This window comes from Oryzias latipes, chromosome 3 (genome assembly GCF_053564925.1).
Source record: "Oryzias latipes strain Hd-rR chromosome 3, Olatipes_Hd-rR_3.1".
Classification (NCBI taxonomy): domain Eukaryota; kingdom Metazoa; phylum Chordata; class Actinopteri; order Beloniformes; family Adrianichthyidae; genus Oryzias; species Oryzias latipes.
In genome coordinates, this window is record NC_136239.1 from 7514634 (window position 1) to 7534333 (window position 19700).

At 41.4% G+C, this 19700-nt stretch overlaps 1 protein-coding gene across 5 annotated transcripts in view; it reads right to left on the reverse strand.

The window, feature by feature from the left end:
- herc1 (HECT and RLD domain containing E3 ubiquitin protein ligase family member 1) overlaps positions 1-11912 on the reverse strand; it is a 98782-nt gene extending 86870 nt beyond the window's left edge. For all 5 annotated transcript variants that reach the window (XM_011487291.4, XM_078944198.1, XM_011487287.4 and 2 more), the window contains exon 1: positions 11504-11912. The gene's annotated coding sequence lies outside the window, so the exon portion shown is untranslated. The remainder of the gene's footprint in view (positions 1-11503) is intronic.
- Positions 11913-19700: the final 7788 nt, after the last annotated feature.

Sequence of the window (19700 nt, forward strand, 5' to 3'; positions counted from 1 at the left end):
TGAAAGTATCCATCTTGGTGGCCATTGGGACACTGGAAGGATGAGGAAAGGGACAACAAAGTTATGAGCCTGCAGATACCTGAAGTAGTGAGTGTTGGGCAGATTCAACTTTTTAGATAATAATTCAAATGAAGTAGCAGAAGTACAAGACTACTCCTCTATTGGTAACCAGGCGGGCATAACCATATAACTACGACACCAAAATAATGGTCGAATATTTGCAGCCTACCCAATAGTAAAATAGAAAGTTTGGTAAGGAGAGCCCATCATTGTCTTTGCTCTTCTGCAATACAGTTTTTCTCATCCTTTGAGGCCTTTTGTGCCATAAAAATTATCAAGGGACCTGAAAAATTGCTTTGGAATAAATATTGATAAGCATTGAAAAAAATAGAGACATTTAGGCAGCACATTCATTTTGATGCAGCTTATTCTACCCACAAGATATAGTGGCAGCGTGGACCAATGCTGTAAATCACGATTTATTTGATCAAGTAATGGGTTAAAGTTCAATTTAAAAATATCCAAAATTCCTAAGTCACTTGAACATCTAGATCACGTGTGTCAAACTCAAGGCCCGGGGGCCAAATGTGGGCCGCCATGTCACTTCATGTGGCACGCGAGAGCATAAAAGTTTTTAATTTCAATAAATATATATTTTTTTTTTTAGTTGATTATATATTATTTATGTGTAGCTGCTGTTGTAATTATTCAGTGTTTGCAGGTCTTATGTGTGTATGCAGACAAATTGTTGTCATCAAACCATCAGTTGGATGCTAGGCTGTGTGCAGCCTTTTTTGTAAAATGTTACACTTTAATACCTGTTCTTTCTAGCTCAGTATTATGTTATTTTTCTTTATTCACTTGGACAGTTTGATAGTGGGTTTTAATAAGCGGACAAAATGTAAAAGGATTTATGCTAGAGTAACAAGCAAACATATGAAGATTTCTATGCAACTGTAGTTGTACTTTTAAAAAGTTATAATAAATAAATAATGAGTTATTTAACATTAAGGAGCAGTTACATTTATTTTTCATCCCATTTAGTTACATGTATAAGTTATATCTGGCCCTTTTAAGACGGCCACTATGCTGGTGTGGCCCCGCGGTGAAAATGAGTTTGATGACGTATGGAGAGATTTTAAAAGGAAAGTCGGATGGGGGGTAGGCTATGGCCTCAGGATTGATAGGAAGAAGTTCACTTTTATTTAGGTTTAATTTGTAGCCAGGGATTTGACCAAACTCCCTCAGCAGAGCTAAAACTGGAGGGATGGAGATAGTTGGATCTGAGATAAATAATAAAAGGTCATCCGCGTATAAGGCTTATGATCTACACCACCCCTCAGAATACCTCGCATAGGGCTAGTTCTAACGGCTGCCGCGAGTGGTTCAATGGCTAGTGCAAATAAAAAAGGGGAAAGAGGAAAGCTCCGTCTAGTTCTGCTGCCCAGGGGGAATTATTGTGAGTAATCATTATTATCATTTTTAATTTTTCGTTATTATATAATTATTATTCGTTATTTTACTTTATTACTTTATTTTATTTCCCAACTAATGACTCATCCGCGATGAAAACATAATGTCCAGTATAAACTGAGGGAAGTGACTTTAACAAAAAATATGACAAACAAAATAGAAAAGAAGTAGTCCGCTGCTGTACTTGATTAGTCAAGTGGACCGGTGGACCGAGCGACCGTGTCTCTGAGCAGAGCAGCCGGACTTATAGCTTTGAGTTTGAGGGAAAGGGAGGATGCTTTGTTACGTGTGTGCTATGTGTGGGAGACTTCGGACTGCGATCCGTCCCGCAGCTCTAGGTGAACGAGCTACCGAACTCAGGAGAACTGGGTCTCCTGGTAAAAGTGTGTGTCCTAGCAGAGCTTGGACCCCCAGCTCACACAGTGGCTTTGGGGCGGTGTGTGAGCTTTTCAAAGCAGAAATGTCGCTCAGTCCTTAGAAACTGTTCAAACAATCACGTGGATTTGTGTTTCCAGTCGTGTCCCGACAAAATAAAGGCTGATGTTATTCCCACATATATGCAGTCAAGATGCGGCATTTCCCGCATGGATTTTATGTTCATCAAAGGCTAAATGTTGTTAGACTGTGTTAGCCTCTCCTAACCCTGGCTTCTTCCGGCTTTGTTCCGGCACAAAAAAAGCACTGACCACACGGATTAAAATTAAAATGATGAGCGAACAGGCGCTTCATAATAACCGTAACAATAATAAAAGCACGTTTAGAAGATCATCTTGTATATTACCAAGCTGCCAGACATCTATGTATGTGGCAGCTCAGCTTGTTTACAGTGGAAAAATTTCCTCTTCCGGTAATCCAAACACTACTGCGCATGAGCGAATGATGTTACATGGTTTTTGAGAGCCATGTGAATGTTTGTTATAATTGGAAAAAGGTTTTCTGGGCCCATGTACACGGTTGAATTCTAATCCGACCATTGATCCGGTCAAGATATGGTTTATGGTGTCGACTCGCAGCGTGGGGGGGCGTGGCATCACGATGCTGTCTCTCCATCGTGATGTCAGTCAGCCATCACGTGATATGAATGTCTGCTTTTATAAAGCCATTTTGGTAAGAACTGATTAATGTGGGCATTATCCACTCCAAGCGTTTTGTTAACACTTTTGCAAAAATGTTAACATCTGCACACAGCAAGAATACAGGCCGATAACTGCTGCAGCATCAAGGATCTTCATCTTTGTTTATCTTTATCTTTCTTTAGAATGAGGGGGATTGTGACCTGTCGCAGAGTAGCCGGCAAGGCACCAAGATCAGCTGAAGCCAGTAACATGTTAAGAATTAAAGGGGATAACATATCCATAAAAACCTTAAAAAATTCAGATGGGAACCCGTCAGGTCCGTCGGGTCCTCTGCATAGACATGACAGCGTTCTTGAGTTCTTCAGCAGTAAAGGGCTAATCCAATTGAACGGCTACATCAGGTTTGACTGTCGGAATTTTAAGATTTGAAAAAAAAAGCTTTGCAACGTTTCTCATCAGGAGAACACTCAAAGGTATTAAGAGAAGAATAGAAATCCCTAAATTTATCATTGATAGCTTGAGGGTTAATTGTAAGTCCATCAGAAGTAAAGACTTCAGGAATATTTTAAGCAGCTGTTGACTGTCAGAATTGGTGTGAAAGTATTTTATTAGACTCATCACCAAACTCATAATTGCTATAACGGGGTCCAGACTACTAATTGCACTTCCTCGTCGGTGGCCATCAAGTCAAATCCTGCCATTTTTATAAGCAGTTTCTTAGATAAATACATATATTTATATTAGATAAATATAGATAAAGCACTGGGGGTCATCAGGGACATCCAATTTGACAGTGACAGTGTGTGTTGCGGCAGCACAAAGTGTAGTAGATTCTGACATGTGACACAAGATTTCCAGATTTCACATTTCTGGACTTTAGTGAAAATTTGTGTTGCATCAATCAATCAGCAACTTAGGGTTAGTAGCAACTTTTGGAGGATGTGATAAGAGGGTGGAGGTCAAGTTTATCATTGCTTGTGCTCTTCCCAAGCTTTATGATGCTTAATATATTAGTATTAAGACATTAATAAAAAGGTCCCCTACTTTCATTTTCCCCTTTCACAGACTAATGCGGTGCAGCAAGACTTCAAGCTAGGCCACTAATCAATGGAAGTCCTGTTGAAAGTGGCTGTCATATGCACACAGCTTCTCCATTAAGATAGTGAAACTCACAGTACTGGGAGCGTCTCTAAAGGATCTTGTAAACTCAAACATGGCAACATGTTTGTCTGTGCCTTTGTAGAGCTCTTCAAAATCAACATACCAGAGCTACACTTTCAACATCATCCACATTTATGAAAAAAGACTTTTTGACAAGCATCTAGAAACAAACCTTTTGTGAATCAAATAAGATTTGCAGAGGTGCTGATTTTTTTAATCTAGTAGTTTGAACAACCAGAAAATGGGTTGGTTGTTTAACAAAAGAAAATATATTATAATAAAACAACAATTAAGCAATTAACAACTACAATAACATACAAGTAAAAAACTGAAATAAGGCACCAGGCCCTGACAACATCAACTCCAGGCTCCTCAGGGAGTGTGCAGACCAGTTCTGTGGCTTGGTGCTGTTCATATTTTTTATGAGCCTAAGACTGGAGAAGGTACCAGTCCTCTGGAAGACTTCCTGCCTGGTTCCAGTTCCGAAAGTACCTAGTCCTACTGAACCGAATTACTTCAGACCTGTCGCCTTAACCTCCCACCTGATGAAGGCCATGGAGAGAATCATCCTCAGCCACCTCCACACCCAGCTGAGCTCAACACTTTACCGCTGCAGTTTGCATATCGACCAGGCATCGGGGTGGATGACGCCAGCATCTACCTGCAGCTGTCTCACCATCCAACCTTCACTGCTGAGAAGGAAGTTGGAGGTTGCACACGTGGACCAACATCTGGCTGCTTGGACCATCAACTACCTCACAGACAGGCTACAGTTTGTGAGGCTGCGTGACTGATGTGGTGGTCTGCAGCACGGGGGCACCTCAAGGGACTGTGCTCTCCCCTCTCCTGTTCACCCTGTTCACATCGGACTTCACCTTCAACTCCCACCACTGTCACCTGCTTAAGTTCTCAGATGACAGTGCCATTGTGGGCTGTGTATCAGTGGGGGGATGAGCAGGAGTACAGGGGGGTCATCTCTGACCGCTGGTGTAAAATTAAACACCTGCTGCTTAACACCAGCAAGACAAAGGAGCTGATCCTAGACTTCAAGAGGTCCTCACCATCACAGTCACCGGTGAACATCCAGGGTTCAGACATTGAGGTCGTGGACACATTTAAATATCTGGGTGTTCACCTGAACAACAGACTGGACTGGTCCAACAACACGGATGCTCTGTACAGGAGGGGTCAGAGTCGCCTTCACCTGCTGAGGAGACTGAGGTCCTTTGGCGTGTGCAGACAGCTGCTGAGGACCTTTTACGACTCTGTGGTGGCCTCAGTGGTCCTTTATGGAGTTGTGTGCTGGGCGGGGGGCAGTGCAGGCAGAGACTTGAAGAGGCTCAACAAACTGGCTAGGAAGGCCGGCTCTGTCCTGGGCGGCACACTAGAGTCCATTGAGGAGGTGGCGGACAGGAGGATGTTGGCTAAGCCGACATCCATTGTGGATACCCTGCACCAAACTGTAGAGGCGCTGACCAGCTCCTTCAGCACGAGACTGTTGCCCCCACAGTGCAAGAAGGAGCTACTGCAGGTCATTCCTCCCCACAGCCATCAGACTGTACAACACTGTGTTACAGTGACACTCCACGGACCCATGGGTGTTTTTTTCGTTCACTCAATTCTTTATTTACAAACTGTTTTAGTTGTTGTTGTTTCTCAGTTGTTGTTTTTTTGTTCTTTAACAGTTGTTTTTGCTGTGTATATTTACTTTTTTATTTTTGTTTAAAGTCACTTGATCCTCTGTAAATGCCACTTTTTTGCTGCTTGTATTTGTGGATGTTTTATTTTGCTGCCAAAGACAAGAAAATGTCCCCTTTGTGGGATAAATAAAGTTTATCTATTCTATTCTATAAGAAGGCTCTTCACTTTTGATCAAAATGGAGTATGAAGAAGCAACATTTCATTTCCACCTCCTCCCACTTCAACCGTTACCCTAATTCAGAGATCAGTGTTCTTTTGCTCCCTGACTAAATCGTCTACATTCACTTGCCTCCTTTTTTCTCTCCTCTATCTCACAAGTATCTTCCATCTGACCGGACTAATGTATTACTTTGGGCACATTAAAGGACGATATTTTATGAAAGATGAGTTGTTTTCAAAGTTCATTTTCCTACCTGGAAGTAAGACGACTCGATTTCTGAGGCACCGCCTTTTGCACATTTCATGACACCAACCTAGAGTCGGCCTCGGCACCGTGTCTGCGATTCTACCACGAAAACAAACAACATCCAAACTTTTGCAAAGATGGATGTGCATATAAAAGGAAAGTGATATGTTTGAGAGGCGTTTCTCTTATGTCAGGGATAAAGCCTAACGAGGTGTTCATTATCATAAATGAATGGGGTATGTGGAGGGCTGATTGCATCAGATGGTAAACTGTGGAATAAGGTATGTCAACATATGCTATTACAAAAAGGTTTATAATGAATATTTTTTGGATTGCTCAGAAATTTGTTTCTACCGTTTTGTTTTTCTGTGTTAAATTAGAGCACTGTGGGTCTGATGTTTTGTTCGTGTGTTTTGATTTTTAGTTGTGTGGTGGTTTTTAACGAGACCAGACAAAACTGGAGGATAAACCTGATGGACTCACGGCAGGAAAATACAGTTTAATAAGAAGTGTTGATCTGGAGACAGCGGTGTTAAACACTGATGCTATCATGCTACAACACTAATGCTTTGCTAACGAGCTGCTCCGCATGTCGCCTGCATGTAATTACGGTTTAAAGTCAAATAATTTCACAGAGCGGACTTTGAGACATGGCGGATAAATGCAACCAAATGAATTCATAGAACATTTATTATTATATACATATAATAAGAGGCACTTTGTATGTGTTTTATTAGTAGTGCTTTTGTAACTACAGAACTGGTGTTAAACTAAAAAAGCCCCCCCCCCCCCCCTTGAGAGCCCTGCGTCTTTACGGTCAATGGAGTCATGGCAAGAAAACCAAACATGATCATGTTTTTAGGATGTGATGATTTCATGTAAAAATGAACCAACTGGAGGCAGAATTAAGAAATGGTGCTTTTTCTGTCAATCTGCTCTACATTAAAGATGTGTTCATACTATACGGGCGACAGTGGCTCAGGTGGTTGAGCGGGTCGTCCAATGACCGAAGGGTTGGCGGTTCGATCCCTGCTCCCACCAGCCAAAAAATGTCGTTGTGTCCTTGGGCAAGACACTTCACCCTCCTTGCCTCCAGTGTGGCCTCCACTGGTGTGTGAATGTATGAATGATCCCGGTGATGGTCAGAGGGGCCGTAGGCGCGAAATGGCAGCCACGCCTCTGTCAGTCTGCCCCAGGGCAGCTGTGGCTACAACCTTAGCTTACCGTCACCAAGTATGAATGAGGAGGGAATGAATAATGGACACACTGTAAGCGCTTTGAGTGTCTTGAAAAGCGCAAAGAAATCCAATCCATTATTATTATTATTATTATTATTATTTATAAATTACTATAATGCAATTTCACTTTCTTAAAAAAAGTTAACTGCTCTTCAGTCGGTTCAGACTACATGTGACAGACACCTTTCTCCTCATGGGGGGTGCAGGGGTGCTACGGGGAGCAAAGACAGATAAGAAAACAGTCACTAAAACCAGTTGTTTTTAGTGACTGTTTGATTATGTTGTAATGTTTTCTCTCTTTACATTTAACGCAATATCAAAATAACACCAATAGTTTTTCTTTGTGAAATTAATGGAATAATTTGGCCAGTAGATGTTTTTCATCTAGCATCCAACTTGGCTAGAAAATGAAATGTTGACCACTGGGGTTGTGACTTGAAACTTGGAGCATCAAACCACTCGCAGCTAAATCTGTTTGAAGGTTGTAGCTGCCAAAAGTGGGAGTACGACAAATTTGTTTCAACGCCTGAAACAGACACTCTTTATGAGATGCTTAAGCTAACAGTAGCTCAAAAAACATCTGCTGCGTTGATCTACAAACATTTTTACAGCTTGCATTTAGTTAAACTTGGAGTTTGAGCATATTTCCAAAGGAGATATTAAAATAAAATACCTTTTGTTAAACATATTCTGTCATTTGTAATTTTTTATAATAATAATGGATTCGATTTATCTACGCTTTTTCCAGACGCTCAAAGTGCTAACAATGTGTCCATTATTCATTCATTCCTCATTCATACATGGTGATGACAGTTTGCCTCTGACCATCACCGGGATCATTCATGCACATTCACACACCAGTGGAGCCACACTGGAGGCAGGGAGGGTGAAGTGTTTTGCCCATGGACACAACGATGGTTGACTGGGGGGAGCGGGGATCGAACCGCCGACCGAACCTGCGGTTGGGCCACCTGCTCAACCGCCTAAGCCACTACCGAGATTTTATTTTTTGGCCATATTGCTCAGCTATAACACACACTTGATTACCGTCACTCCTAACTCAACCAATATATCACTTAGACAAGATCTGCCTTACGAAGTAGACCAAAGAACTGAAATGCCAGACAGCACATTACGATCCAAAAAGTACCTTATAAAATAAACAGGATATTAGATCCATCAGTCTAGAAAAGAAACAATACCACTTCTATAATTTTGTGAGTCAAGAAAACACAACTGAGAGCCACTGTCCTTGCATTGGTAAACATAGTGAACCTTTTCGAGAAGGGCAGTCAACAGAAATAACCCCAGAAGTGCCAAAGACACAAAAGACCCCACAACATCCAAAAGACTCCAGGCCTCAATTAGGTCAGATACCCTTATGTAAGAAAGAGAGTGGACTAAACAAACACTGGTTTAGTTGCTCATTATTTCTTTTTTTTAGACACAATTTTAATGTTGAGCTGAAACTTGGTCATAGTCTAGTTTAGCTTAGTTGACCAAATCAAACATCACAATCATCAAAATAATTAAAGAGCACAACCCCTCAGAGTCTCACATGTGCAGTATGGGGAGGTAGGACACTTAAAAAAAAGTCACAGCTTATTACTTGGTGCATTGAAAGGGAGAGATATTCTGATACAAGCAGCCAACACCAAAGAGAGGGACCAGAGAAATGTTGTCTTGTTTGATAGACCTCACTCTTTATCTGGCAGAACAGGAAATGGCTTTCGGAGGAGATGATGAGGCCGTGTCAAACCAAAATTGAAGAAATTTCTAGGAATTGTTCAGCTAGTACGACAGTGTAATTAAATTACAATTCAATGTCAACAAAAACCTGGACCGAACCCAAATCGGCAAAGGTGTGTCACACATTGATTATTATCAATAGAAGCTTGAAGAGCCTTTTTAATGCCAATAGACTTAACTTACTATTTCTTTATAACTACAAATTACTATGCAGCCATTAACTATGCATGGGCAATCCAAAAGTATTTGGGCATTGGGGGTGGTGAAGCATCCACATCCCAAGATGTTCCTGACACAGTGAAGATGTAATCTCAGGTAACGCCTCATTTTAATAGCTTGTAAAGTAATTTTAAAAACTGGTTCTTCATAACCCCTTTTTCTCATAAACAGTAGCTGAAGAGAGCCGTGGTGAAGATGATGGTGGCTGTGTTGTCTGTAAGTATTCTGCTTTAGTTGTTTTATTAGCTTTATCATTGATTATTGTATAATAATAGTTCTTGTTTTTTTAGCTCCAGAAGAAACTCCTGTCACCACATCATCTGTTGAAAGGAAAAACGTTGGTTTTGCTGCTGGTAAACTAAAATCTACCCAATATGGAACCTATATCAGACTTATTGTTTCATTATTACTTAAAAGAAAGTCGCACACACACACACACACACAAAAGTGAAGCCACTTCTTTCCAACATTCTGCTTCCAGCGTCACAGCAGCTGTTATGTAAATTTGATTGGACTGTTAGACTTTTCACTGTTTGCTTTTGTTGAAGTTATGTCTCTTATGTTCCAGAGGCTCCAAGAGAGGCGTGTATGGAAGAGGAGCCTACTGGATCCAAAAGTCCACCTACCTCCAATCCAATTGATCCAGCTGAATGGCCAACCACACTCTCTGATCCAGTAAGAATGGACTTGTAAAGTCAGACTTCCAAAAATCACCCTCAAACCAAAGTTTTAGTCATTTTCATACACATCGGCAGCTTTTGAATGGTGAAAAAATAAAACGCTCATGGCTAGTGTATTCTGTAAACAATGATGCAGTTTACGGCTTTTCCTGTAAACTGTTCTCAAGAAAATCATCAAGACTTATCAAAGATGGACAAAATGACTGGGTGATTATTGGAAAAATTATGAAACCCCATGAGACAAGTGAAGACCACATCTTATGGCATGGAAAGAATTAGAAATAAGAATCAAAACAGAAAAAACTATTGCTAAACCTCTCCAAGTTAAAACTAATTTAAACATACCCAAGGTCAACTATGGGACAGGAGCATCTTTTAGCCATGATCAGCATCAACCACCAAGTGGGAAAGAGTTGGATTATACTGACATCATAAATCACTTTGCGTCTGCTAAGGCAAGAAGAATGAAAGTTTAAGATTTGAGATTGACTGCTTTCATTTCAAAGCAGCTCAATGAGCTGTTGTGTTCTTTATTTTGCATTAAGGCAATATACTGTATTAAATTCTTCAGCAGCAACAATCATACAATACAATGCTCATGATAAAAGGTGCATATACACCATGAATATTATTAACATATTTTATTAATAAAATATGCATTTTATTAGGTATTACAATAATAAAAGTGAGTATCTTATAATAGTCAGTACAGATACTTCCCTTTGGCTTTTTTACATATATAATTCATGATACATAAACTCTCTCTTCTTGTTTGTGTACCAATATTATAGAATTAGTTTTGTAGCATTTAAGTCTAATGGCAACGACTTGTTCCCAACTGGACTAACTTAATATGCAAGAGCAGGCAAGAAAATGTTAAATTTCCTGGGGTGCAGCCAATCACCTCCACTGTGGCGGCTGATAGTGAATGATCCAATGCTGCAGTGGTGCTGGTTTTACATTCACAAAATGTATTAATACAGAGATGGCAGCAGTCTCCATTACATTGCTATACAGTTGCGCTTTGTTGGTGCTGCTGATCAGTTAGAGGACCAACCAATTAAATTTGGCTTAGGGCCCCCCGGAAGACCAGGGCCGGCCCTGCTCATCGCACTATCGATCACTAATATCTCATAATATCGCGAGTTTTCCTCATTATATCGTGCAGCCCTAACGAACCTATGAGACCTGTGGGAAACGTCCGCAGGCGAAATAACGGCTCCAGCACAGGTTCACCGGTGAAAAAGCAGCTTTTCTCGGGCACGCTCACAGGCTGATTATGTAAAGACTGATAAGGCCAGGTCAGAGTCTATATTTGAAGCCCCGGCAGATGATAGCCCCCCTGGGTCCAGACTCAGTTCGTCTGAACAAAACCGACAGCTAAGTTTCTCCCAGCAACCTGACAGTACCACTGTCTGAGAAAAAAGGCAATGCCAGCAGCAGTCTCCCTGCGGAGAAAGCAGCACATCTGCGGCTGACCTCCTCTAAAATATAAACGGAACGAAATCATGAAGGGAACCTCCACTTTGATCAGTGCCGCTGATTAGCTAACGTTCGCTAACTTCCATGGACAGCTACTAGTCGTAGTTTGGGACACAGATTGTGGAATATCGAAACTGTGCTACAACAACACGCTCTGAAATGAGTTCTAGGTGTGCACATGATTCGTGTCTGAAGTTTGCAGCTTCGCGAACAACAAACATGTCCCGTTTCTGCCGGGTTTCAGTTTGTCCGGCTACTGTAACGCAGCGTCAGGCAGTGAGTTAGCAGCTGAGCTAGCAGCCGCCGCTGGCTACTCACCGTCAACGTCAGGGGCCTTCTCCGTGTTCCTCTCCGAGCTTACGCAACGGCTAGCCGCGCTTCATCTCACACAGCAGAAGCGCGCCGCTCTTTCAGAACAGTCAATGCAGGCACGAACGTCCATGTCCCCGCCCGCCGCCCTCCAGCAACTTCTGGGACAGAGCTTGCCCTCTCTCTCTCTCTCGGAGCCCCGGCCTGGGGCGTGACGCTGCGAGCCTCTGCTTCTGAAGCTCGGTCCCGGTCCCTGCTTTAATTTGCTGGTTGAAGCCTCGCCGGTTTCCCCGTGTCTCTCTAATGAATTCACTCCCAGCAGATTTTCAGGCGGATCTTTCTGTCATCGACGCTTTGCAAAACAAAAGGGACCCTGCGAGCCGTCACCGGGTTGTGTCCAACACCGCCACCTGGCGGCTATCTCGCAGAAGTTCAGGTGATACGGTTTCCGGAGCCAACACCTGAACGAGAACCAAAGACCCACGTGACTGCTGTGCATTATATTTATGGCCTCGTGGACACTTATGAATGAAAAATATGATCCAAACGTGTTGGGGCGGGGAAGGGGCAAACGGTTTAAAATATAAACCCAGCTAAAAGAAATGTATTTAACCAAAATTTACTTTAAAATGTTCAAAACTTCAAATGAATGTACTTTACTTTCAGAACTACTTTACTTTCCACGTTACTTTCATCAATTTTCTAACCTGCATTTCTTTGTTGACAGAGAGGTGGGTGGAGTGGAGAGAATCGGATGTAAAAACTGTTTTTTGTCTGTTATGTTTGAGATAGAATTTATATGGATGTTCAAGTAAAATGTAAAACATTACTTTAGAAATTGTTGTGCAATCTACTGACCTTAAACCAGCTTCTTACTCAAATACAGATACTCAGATACATCCAATACTTATCAGTGATCATGCACCAGTCTCCAATACTATGGAGTGATTTTCTTGCCATTATTCCAACTGCAACACTCGCTGTTTTGAGGGTAAAACTTTAAAAACTTTGTGCGCTCACAACATTATCATGCACTCAAAACAGAAAACTCCACTTGAGACTGAAAAATACTTACAAACAAAACAATTTTCACTGAAGAGAAATGTTCTCTATATGGAGCAGGGCACCTCCTTACAAATGGGCTACCAAAGCCAGCCAATCACAGACGCGGACATGAAGGTTGATGTTTGTGATTGGCTGGAAGAGGAGACAATTTCTCGAGTGAAAATTGTTTTGATTGCACATATTTATTATGGGTAATTTTTTAGCAAGTATTTTTGAGTTTCAAGTCCATACATCACTATCTCTAAGAAAGTATTTAACTTATCTTTTTAAAAAATCTCTGCTTAATGACCAAGATTTTATTAATCTTTTAAAACATAAACTTTAATAGAAAAAAATTGAACTCGAGACCAGATATTTTACCATGTGTTCTTTGGGAGGCAGCAAAAGCAGTAATGAGAGGTAAAATAAATTCTTTCTCATCTAAAACAAAGAAAAAGGAAAAAGCAGTTTTGTCAAAATAAGAAAACAAAATTAGAGCTCTTGATGCTGCTTATGCTGCTTCTGGACAGGAAAATATCTCCTTAAGTAGAGAAGGAACACATCACTCACAAATAAGACCAAATAAATGACTAATTTAAAGAATTCTATTAGAATTTATACTCATCACAACCTGACCCATCAGAAGAGGGTATTAAACAATTTCTGATAGGGTAAACTTACCAAAACTAAACCAAGAACAAATCCCAGCCTTAAGGCCCGTACACACCGGGACGAATATTCGCCAGGCGTTATTCGCCAGCGTTTTTCGCCACGTTTTTTGTGTTCACACCCAGGCGATTTTCGCTGACGATGAGTGGAGTGAACATGCAATTTCATTCCCTGACATTAGATGGCGCTTAATGTAAAACAGAAATACTCCTGTACACAAGGTGGCGCTGCGCAACTTTACGCTTCTTAAAGTCGCTTTTCACTCAGAAGAAGAGAGCAAGTATTTACCCGCTTGTCAGAATAATACAAAGAAAACATGAATATTTCAAGCACCAGTAGCTCCAACTGGTGCTTGGTTCGGGGATGTTTTAGAATGTCCGTCATTATTGCTTCGCGGCAGTGTAGACGCTACTTGGCGTCTATCTTCTTCGCTGGTATGTGTGCTCAGAAAGGCAGTTTTGTGTTTGAGCGCCCCCAAGTTGTGTTTTACTGTAACTTCAGAAGCTCCAGAAACGTGGGCAAAAGCGCCATTCTCATTGGTCGAGTAGATTTCGACGCGACGCGTCGAAAAAAAAAAACGAACCCGAGGCGTTTTTTTTTTTTGACGCTTTAACGCGTGGCGTTTTTTCGCGTCGGTGTGCACACTCTCGTTGGTGCCCTTTGTTTAGTCACGAGGCGTTAAACGTCGGCGAAAATCGCCGGCGAAATTCGTCCCGGTGTGAACAGGCCTTTAGACTCATCTCTCAGTGGAAGAACAGTCTCTGCTGCAGATGCCCAATAACAAAGCTCCAGAGCCGGACAGCTTTCCTGCTGAGTTCTACAAGGAATGCTGGGACCGCTTGGCACCAGTTTTTAATGAAATAGTTATATTTAATAAAGATCATAACCCATTACCAGCTAATTTGATCTCAGTTTATGTAATTCTTCTCTTGAAACCAGAAAAAGACCCCACCCTGCCTTTCAGCTACCGTCCTATCTCTCTGATCGATGGAAACCTAAAAATCACATGTAAAGCTCTAAACTAGAGAAGATCATTACCCAGATAAATCACCCTGATCAAACAGAATTTATAAAAGGAAGACAATCCACAAAGAATGCTCGTAGACTTATTAACTTAATAGACTTTATCAAAAAACAGAAAACCACCATGATTTCATTAGATGCTGAAAAAAGCATTTTACATAGTCAATTTGAGGTTTCACATACATTTGGGTTTAAAAACTCATTTATTGATTGGATTAAAATTCTATTTTACAGTCCGTCTGTTAGAACAAATGAAGAGACATCTGGCAAGTTTGCCCTTCAAAGAGGCACAAGACAGGGGTGTCCACTGCCCCCCTCTCTCTTTGCTTTATTTATTGAACCTTTAGCTGTAGCCATAAGACAGAAGGAAGATATAGAAGGAATTAAAACAAAAAATATCAATCACAAAATACGTTTTTACGCAGATGATGTATTACTTTTTCTCCAAAACTCAGAATTCACAATATCCAGAGCAGTGACAGTTATTGAAATATTTTGATAATTATACGTGATGTCGGAAATAAAGGTACAATGCCAACAAAAAAATGGGAAACAGATCTGGTTGTTAGTTCAGATGGCGCTTTTGGGTTACACATCTACTCACATACCTTTAGACTAACCAAAAGTCCCAATCTGCAGTTCAGACAGTATAAAACTCTTCATAGGACTTACTACACAGGACAAAGGATGTTTAAGACGGATCTCAGAGACTCGGACTTCTACAATAGTAACACCCCAGACAGTTATGTGGATGGGTTTAGGGAATTTATGAAGGTGGAAGGCACCGCCCTAATGACAGTTTGCATTTAAATTTTCACACACATAAATGATATATAAACACGATATATAAACACATAAACACGATGCTATGCAAATGAAAATGCATTACATCAAAGGGTTTTGTTTTGATTTATTGATCGATTGTTTGAATGATTGATTGATTGATAATTGATTGGTAGGGAGAAGACATCAATGTAAGGGTGGGGTCATAGAATAGCACAATGAAGAAAATAGCGAGAGATAGGGGGTTTTGGGGACTGCAGTTGGCAAATATTTTGAGGAAAAGGACCCTCTTCAATTCAATTCAATTCAATTCAATTCAATTCAATTTTATTTGTATAGCCCAAAATCACAACAACAGTCGTCTCGATGGGCTTCGAAGTAAAACATGAACTTAAAAGGATCACGAATACAAAGAGTTCAATAGGAAAATACTAAAATGTACTAACAAACTGACTAAGCTATACTGGCATCCCTGCCCTTAGACCCCCCTTCGCGGTAAGGAAAAACTCCCAAAAAAAACGGATTCCGGAAAAAACGAAGAAACCTCAGGGGTGCCCGCATGAAGGAGGGATCCTCCCCCCAGGACGGACAGGCGATTTACCAGAACTCTTAGAGAAGAATTAACTTATCTATCCCTACAACTACATATATAAAGGTCCAGCAGACGAGCTTCATCCAGCCGTGGTTGTGGAGACAGTCAAAGGCGCGAGTCGAGCCTGAGACAGGAACCACAGCCAGCTGTAGGAGCAGGAGCAGAGACGTACACGGTCAGGAACTGGAGCACGGATGAGCCAACTGGAATCTGGAAGCACTCCCACTCCCCAGGAGGGGAGAGGAAAAGAGGGACAATACATGAATCGCACGGAGAACTAAATGATGATTAATGATCAAAAATAGAGAAGAGAGGAAGGGCAGAAGTAGAAGAGAAAAGAGGACAGAACCCCAGTGCACCATAGTTACCCCAGCTTCAACTTCTAGCAGCCTTTTAAAAGAAATAGTTATTAAGTTTAATTTAAAAAAATTAACATTAAGTTAAATAATCTCTGAATACTAAGTAGTCTGACAATAAGCCTGTCCAAAGAGGAATGCTTTAAGTCTAACTTTGAATGTAGAAACTGTGTCGGCCTCTCTTACATGAGCTGGGAGTTTATTCCATAAAACAGGGGCTTGGTGGCTAAACGCTCTACCTCCAACCGTACTTTTACTAATTCTAGGAACCACAAGCAGTCCTGCATTTTGCGAGCAAAGTGTTCTTATTGGATGGTAAGGGACTATGAGGTCCTTAATATAGGACGGGGCCATTCCATGTAAGGCTTTATAGGTTAACAGGAGGATCTTGAACTTGATTCTAGAATCAACTGGGAGCCACACAGGAGTGATGTGATCTCTTCTGCTAATTCCTGCTAACAATCTAGCTGCTGCGTTCTGAACAAGCTGGAGACTTCTTAAGGAACTCTTAGGACACGCCGCTAACAAGGAGTTACAGTAATCCAGCCTCGTCGTAACAAATGCATGGATGAGCTTCTCAGCATCACTCTTAGAAAGTATATTTCTGATCTTAGCAATATTCCGCAGGTGAAAAAAATCTTGTGATAGACCAGACCCCCTTTATCCATGAAAGCACAGACAAACACAAACATTCACACTTTATTCTTTGGATCGCAGAAGGGTTAATATGAATGTTGCTGTGCACATCATCTAGATTCACCCATTCATCTTCTAAATCCACTTAAGCCCTTTTGGGATCACAGGGTTGCGAAGCCAACCCAGTTACTGTTGGGCAGAGGCGGGGGGACACCTTGAATGTATATTAAATCTATCAATGGGCTATATCTACGTACAGTAAGGACCATAAATATTTGGTCAAAGACACATTCTTTCTAATTTAGTTTCTGTACATTACCACAGTGAATTTTAAATCAAACAACTCAGATACCATTGAAGTGCAGACTTTCAGCTTTTATTCCATTGGTTAAAAAAAAGATTCCATAAAAATGTGAAAAACTAAAGCATTTTTTAAACACAATCCCTTCATTTCATGGACTCGTAAGTAATTGGACATATGACATAACTGAAAACAAAATGGTCATTACTTATATTTGGTTGAAAACCCTTTGTTGGCAATGACAGCCTGAAGTCTTGAACTTATGGAGTTAATTCAGTCTCAATAATCAGAAATGCACACAACCTGTTTTACAAATGCACACGCTCCGATTGAAATGCATGCTCAATTGAGTTAAGATCAGGGGCCTCATTTATAAACGTTGCGTACGCACAAAAGAAGGCGTACGCCACTCTCTACGCAATAGTTGAGATTTATAAAAAGCAAACTTGACGGGAAAATGTGCGGTCCTCCACGCAAGCTCAGACCCAGGCGTACGCACAAAAACGGGTGAAATGAGAAATGGCGACACCGTCGGCAGATGGAAGAAACACGTGAAAGTGACAGTGTGTGCCAAATCGTGCTGGCATGTGCTGTGCTACACAATGTGGCACAGCTTAAAAACGTGCCTCTACCCCCTGGCGCTGATTGCTGTGTTGGCCCCGACCCTGAACCCCATCCCCACGCATTTGAGCCATTTGCTGCTGCTGTGCGCCAGCGTTTGGAAGTGATGCGTCGCTTTTAAAGAACAACAAGAGGTGTGGAAAATATTATTTATTTAAGAATTCCCTCATAGTGCAGTTAATTTCAGTCAGGGCGATCTTGATTTCGCCCAACTCCTTGGCCACCTCTCTGATTGAACTACTGACTTCCCTCTGCATTTCAAGGACTGCATCGGTGAGGACACGCCCACTGCTGGAGGGTTGAGAGCCGCGTGCCGTGGAGACGCTGGGTCCAGACGGCTGCTCAGCTGCAGCATCGTAACCACTGGCCCCGCTGGAACACCCAGCAACTAAAATAAAATAGTTCTATATTAATAATCTGTAATTGTGTAGCCTGCATACATGTGACTTGACTGCATTCATTTTAATTATTTCTCTTACCTGTGTCAGTCACCCTGACCCTGGCGCGTCGGCGTCCCCTCCGTCTCAGTCAGGTGACTGAGGCGGAGGAGGACGCCGATAAGGGGGACTTAATAGGGATTCCCCAATAATAGCGGCCAGTTTCTCATCAAGAGGGGTCAGCTCCGGTCCCCCCCCCCCCCCCCCCCCCCCCCACGTGGCGGACACACTCTGTCGATGCAGCGCTAGACGTTTTTTTGCCTCGACTTTGATGTCCGATCATTTCTTTCATTTCTTTTTTATTTCGGCCACGGTCCGAGGTTGTGAGGCTACAGCATTTACGGCGTCTGCCACCGTTTGCCGCTCACGTACCTTTTTGGCATTAGTAATGCCCACACTGTGCCCTCCAAACAACGTTTTATCCTCTTTTCCACCTCGCCAACGATAACTTCTACTTCACATTGAGTGAAGTTACGTTTTTTGATTTCCTCTCTGTGTTTGCCATGATTTAGCAAGCCATGAATATTCATTTGTGGGCGTTTCACGGACTATTTATGGGCAACTATGGGCGTGTCATGTAGCCGCAAAAGCTGCGCTGCATTTAGAATCGGTTGTGATTTATAAAGGGAAAGATGCGTAGGATGTGCGTGCGCACGGTTTTATAACTCCGAATATTTCTGTGCGTACGCACGTCCTATGTTTCATCCGTACGCCACTTCTGACGCAAATCCTACGCAAAGTTTTATAAATGAGGCCCCTGGTGATGTCCATGAGTTCAAGAATTTAGGCTGTCATTGCCAACAAAGGATTTTCAACCAAATATTAGTAATGACCATTCTGTTTTCAGTTATTTCATTTTGTTTAAAAATGCTTTAGTTTTTCACATTTTTAAACAACCTTTTTGTTCAACCCATGGAATAAAAGCGGAAAGTCTGCACTTCAATGGCATCTCACTTGTTTTATTTAAAATTCACTGTGGTAATGTACAGAAACTAAATTAGAAAGATTGTGTCTCTGTCCAAATATGTATGGTCCTGACTGTATGTATGAGTTTTAATTTTGATAGAAGACCCTCTCTTATGAGGAAGCAGTGCAAATGTGAAGGCAGCAAAATGAACAAAATGCCTCCAAACAATATGATCCTCCCCCTCATGTGGCAGCACTTTTAATCTGCTTTTTCAAATGTTTGTTTCTCACAAAGGGTTCCTTTCTTGAGCAAGAGATTTTCATCATGTAAAAAGATTAGTCTCCTAAGCCACCGGCAATGAGAGGCTGGCAGGTTCACCCCATGTTGCAGCACCAAATAACAACCTAATCTCAACACACCAAATTAAACTGAGGGAGTACAAAGTTTTGAGATTTTTAAAAAGGATACACCACAGAGAAACGCTAAATTATATATATATATATACACTTTTCATTCCAATGTATGCTTTGATATCTGTAAACTATTTCAAATAGAAGAAACAAACACAGAGATGCCCACAGCAGTCCTCAGACCTCTAAATTCCATTTTTTGTAATATTGGCAGAATATCTAAAAAAAAAGCTAGAACATGTTACCAAAACTAAAAAATCGGTTGTATTGCTACATTCTCCCACATTATTTTCCTCTTTTCAAAACCCAAGTTTATTTTTTGTGTTTGAGAGGTTATTTTTCTTTAGATCTCCTCTCATTCTTTTGAATGTTCAGCTTTCCTGCCCTCTCCCTCCCCTCTTTGCAGTTTATAATCTGCTGAGTCTAA